Source organism: Triticum aestivum, chromosome 6B (assembly GCF_018294505.1).
Source record: "Triticum aestivum cultivar Chinese Spring chromosome 6B, IWGSC CS RefSeq v2.1, whole genome shotgun sequence".
NCBI classification, from domain to species: domain Eukaryota; kingdom Viridiplantae; phylum Streptophyta; class Magnoliopsida; order Poales; family Poaceae; genus Triticum; species Triticum aestivum.
In genome coordinates, this window is record NC_057810.1 from 70,120,807 (window position 1) to 70,126,085 (window position 5,279).

General features: G+C 48.6%; 1 pseudogene; it reads right to left on the bottom strand.

Moving 5' to 3' along the window:
• Positions 1–652: 652 nt before the first annotated feature.
• On the bottom strand, positions 653–4,709 carry LOC123133526 (uncharacterized; annotated as a pseudogene).
• Between the last annotated feature and the right edge of the window lie 570 nt (positions 4,710–5,279).

Below are 5,279 nucleotides of genomic sequence, written 5' to 3' on the forward strand. Positions count from 1 at the left end.
GCGAGACGAGCTACTCGCTGATGTCCGCTATCGACTACAGCAGGCGCAGGCGGTCTACAAATCCTACTATGACAGACGCCATCGCGACGTCAGGCATGTAGTGGGCGATTGGGTGTGGCTTCGTCTTCGCCAGCGCGCTGCATCTTCTCTCAACTTGCCAACCAGGGGCAAGCTCAAGCCACGCTTCTACGGGCCATACCGCATTTCCGAGGTCGTCAACGACGTCGCCTACCGCCTTGAGCTACCGGTGCGCTCGCGCCTCCATGATGTGTTCCACGTGGGCCTCCTCAAGAAATTCTTCGGCACGCCTCCAACTGCACCGCCGTGTTTGCCTCCAATCCACAACGGTGCGGCAGTCCCGGAACCGGAACGCGTGACTCGTTCACGTCTCGCACGCGGCGTGCGCCAGATCCTTGTCCACTGGAAGGGCGAGGCTGCGTCATCGGCAACATGGGAGGATCTTGACAGTTTCGTCGAGCGCTACCCCGCTTTTCAGCTCGAGGACGAGCTGCTCGTCGAGGGCGGGAGAGATGTCATGTGGGACGTTGCGTACAGGCGCGGGTCGCGTGCCCAGCAACGGCCAACCACGGCTGGCGAAGCGTGATCAGGACAGGGAGTCCTGATCCTGCATTGGTTCCTAGAGTCCAGGAATAGTTAGTTTCCTAGTTTGTTAGAAGCATAGTTAGTTTCCTAGTTGTTAGAAGCCCGTAAGGCCTTTATATATCCTGTAACCTGCACCCTTGGACGCAAGCAATAAAGTTATTATCTTCTATCTCTTCCTCTACTCCTATCCTCTCCTCCCGCACCATTGAGCAGCCAGGCAAAAACACTAGCGCTCCTATCCACCGAGACTACGAACTACGTAGTCGAGGCCCTGCTGTCTTGGGCACCGAGGCCCTTGACAGTCTGACTGGCTGACTGCAATATGCGCCTGCAGTGTGCCCTGGACTGAAGCTGATCTTCTGCCTCGTTTTAGGCGCCATGCGTCTGCACCCAGTTTCAGATCATCTTCTCCTGGTAGAAAGGAAGCGACATCCACATTCAGCAAATTGAAAACTTTCGAGTAAGCACACTAAACAAATATGCATACCCATGGACCCCTTGCTCTATAGCTTATTGAGATGATAAACCAGCATGCTACTGCTACCCCATGACCATGAGATACATCTTTATCTTCATTTCAGACACTGTAAAACCCACAAGTAGTACCGGGGGTGGGGGACACTTGGTTAAATAAGGCAATAACACAGAATATAAGAACCTGCATCAGACTTCGAGAGGGGATATTTCCCCGAAACGAACATTGGATTCAAAATCCCCCCAATATGAGCGCCACTTCTCTTACAAGATGAAAACAGCTTAGCTACTGCCATCTCTGGACCGTCAGTATCCTATTACCAAGAATTCAAACGAGAGTTGGATGTGCAAAGGTTACCGAAATAGTCAAAATCATCCCATAAATGGTGCTACGAAAATGGCAGGTCTAATTTATGTTACTCAACGAAAGAAGGAAAAGTAAGTTTTGCAAGGTTCCACCGTCTCATATTGCCAGAAGACGAGTTAGACATTCAGCTACCTCATAATACCAATCTATAATTTGAGATACTAGTAGCACTGGGTATAAGCCAACTCAGTAATCTTCTGAATCCTTGAAAGGAACCACTTTAAATTGTAGCCTAAATGAGGACCGTGAAACAGGTTGAAACCAGTAGCCGGTAGTTGCAAGTAATAGTTCAGTTCAGAAACCAGTACAGATCAACGGAGGGGAAATGTAGAATCCGAACCTATGATATGTCCAGGCAATAATACCAAACATAATAATTATTAAAAAAACAAGTCTAATGCGTCCGTCATAACCGTTCAGAAATGGTAATCGTATCAAAAGTATTAGTTTGCTTGCACTATATGACATCATCACAACACAAGGGTGGATTAAAGTAGAACGAGCATTATGGGCATCTTCCTTCTGATGAAAATTTCGAACGAATAATTATAGCAAAGGGGAGAAGGCACACAATTGAATGGTAATATCATAGTTAAAAAAGGCGCGCCTAAGCGAGCGCTTAAGCGCACCTAGGCTCTAGGCGTTGGCAAAACGCATTGCGCATAACTACGCTTAATCTGTGCATAACTACCCATAAGCATGCGCTTTGATCAGTAAAGCGCAAGGCGGTGGCAAAACGCACAATTAACGCCTAGCGCTTTTTTGAACTATGGGTAATATAACTACAACTATGACTGCAACAACATAAAGCATGAAACAAAATACCTCCTGTGACGGGTCTGACCCAAATGGTGTGTGGTTTCCCATTTTGCTAACACAGTATCTTCAACAAGGAGACAAGCAACTTGCAAGGACCACCTCTCGGAATACTGGTGGAAGATTCATACCATGTAATCATCTCATCGAGCCAATTGTTTACATTCTTTGATGCAGCACTTCCACCAACAAGAGGACCAGGAAGTAAATAAGTGCAATACCATCAGTAATCCTTGAAGCAAATAAAGAGGGGAAAATAACTAGTGTTAACTGCAGCAACAACCTGATAACTCCAAGAGTTCATGTTTACACTGTGTGTGTGGATACATTGGGTTTTACTTGTGTGGCATAAAATGGACCCAGTGGCTCTCAAACTTCAGTCCTAACAGTCATCCAGATATATAATACATTTAACATTATAATTAATATTGTGAAGGAAACAACATGGCCTATCTTTTTGTGCTTGATAAAGCTTAAGTAATATAAGGCTTTCGAAAGGTGATAAAAATTCTGAAGCAGCCGTAAAATTGCAAGTATTTTCAGAACGCGAACAACATTATTCAATTTTGAGATCAGATGTCCCTAAAAAAAGTATAAGCCAATAGGCCATCGAAAAACATAGAGCGGGGCAAAAAAGCTTATACAAACTACTACTAGTAAACAATGACCTGCTTTCTTGTACAGTCAATATCTTATAAACAGAGCAACTGCAGGAAAACGAAGACTTTCACCTTAGAAGAACTAAGAGGAAGGAACCAACAAACTAGTTCAAAACTGCATCCTCGGCAGTGATCTACACATTGTGGCCATCAACAATTCCACAATTGTTTCCGCCATCCAAAGGGAAATTTTGAGACTTCAATTAATAATGACCAAAATGAGAACATTTTTCATGGAAAGGTAGTTAAGGATTGCACTGAAAACTGCAATGGTCGTTGAGAACATAACGATAGAGTATCCAGGCATACTCTATCACTGATATTTGAAACCATTTGCAGAAATACCCAGATCTCACACACTCTTGGTTCCATTATGTGTGTCAATATGATATGAGGATGGACATGTTCACCATAGTGCGATGCTTCCTTCTCTACTGGAATGGTGTGATGGACATACAAAGAAGTCACAATCAAATTATCAGTTTCATATGGAATTAGTGACACTAAACTGACATGTACCAGACATACTAGAGCAGACAACCAACATCCAATTAGGCAAACACCGAAACAGAAATTACTAGCTCACTGCACAGAGTGTATACACTGCTGCGCCATACACAGTTACCAATTCTCATAGCCCGTTCTTGGTTTATGTAAATCTGAAACTGAAAGGCACTTCCCCTCTACAAGCATCGGCATAGTCTTCAGCGAGGTGGGGTGCAGCTTCCTTGTGAGGACATATGAACCTCTCCATGAATACCTTTTCGCTGATACAGAGTGTACTATAGTAGTCCCGGTCATGATCTAGAAATCCATTTTCCTTGAGATACTTTACAACATAGTGACGGGGTTTGATCCGGCCCTCCAGGCTATAATTGAGCATTGCCGGCCGATGAGCAATGTATGCTGGTTCCAACCCTGCCTTGGAGATGAGGAACTCTGAGATGCGCTGCAGCCTGTCACTAGAAAAACTCAGCATCCCTGGAGACTTGGACAAAGCAATGCGCACCTCAGCATCTGACCACCTGAACGTCTTCTTCAAGTGCTCCACTTTGGCGTCGATCTTCTCCTTGCTGAGGCGTGCAATAGTCAACAACGCGCGCCTGAACATCGCAGAGCCACAGGGCACACCAATACCTTCGGCTCGTGCCGCCACTGCCCGGACGTACTCTAAGTTTGAGGTGAGCAGCCATGGTTGAACGATACACAACTTGGCAATGTCGCAATTACCTAGCCCGCACTCTTGAAGGTACGCAACATTGGGCTTGACAACTGTCTCTAGGCCGGCCGAACGAAGGCATAAGCCGTGCCTGAGAGCAGGGAGGAGGTTCTCAAAGGAGCCGAAGAGGTGCAGGTAGTATTGTAGATAGGAGACGATGGATCTACATCGGAATTTGTCACGGGAGAGCGAGACGAGGTGCGCGATGTCAGAACGTGACAGGCCGAGGCCGGTGAGCCCAGCGACGACGGGGGCCAGGGTTTTCTCCACTTTGGCGCAGAGGAACAGCGGGTCCTTGGCGACGAGGGCGGCGACGTCGTCGCCGGAGAGGCCGAGGCCGGCGAGGAAGGCGAGCACGGCGTCGGGCTTGGAAGGGGACTTGAGGTGGGAGAGCTTGGCGGAGGCCTTGAGGGCCTGTGCTCGGGTGAGGCCGCAGGAGGAGACGAGGTACCCCTCCACGTCGAAGCTAGGGTTCGGGAAGATGGCGGGCGCGGCGGCGGAGCTGGGAGGCGGGAGATGCGGAGGGAGACGAGAGGAGCTGGGTGAGGAGGCAGCACCTGAGCCGGAGCATGGCGGCGCCGGCGGCGAGTGAATGGGAAAAGCGCGATGGCCGATGGTGGAGTGGGTTGCGTGGGTCTGGTGTCTGGTCTGATCTCTGATCTGGTTCATCCCAACCCAGACCAAAGTGGGCTCCCACCCGTCAGTCTCACATGCCACGTCATACACCATCAAAAATATATACTCTTTCTATACCAACTACAAGTATTTTGGAACACAGGGAATAGATTCGAATTGCGAAAATACATTCATAATTTTAATTGGGGTTGACCGACTGAAAATCAGAAGTCACTCGCCCCTTTTTCCATCTCCCCCCGAGCCGCTTGCGCGAGCGGTGTCGAAGGGGCAACCTTAGCCGCTCAACCCTCCCCCCGTTCTACCAGGTCGGCGCCGATGGTGACAGCGACGATGGTGGCGACGCCCGGCCCGTCAAACACTACTGGGAAATGACTTATAGGTGAACCAACCCCAATGAGTGGCGGGTGTGGTGGGCCACCCGGCACTGCTAGTTAGCAAGAGTAATTGTCGCGGGTGCTAGAACGTGACCGCCAGAGGTACTGGGCTAGCAGTGGCGGATGCCGCA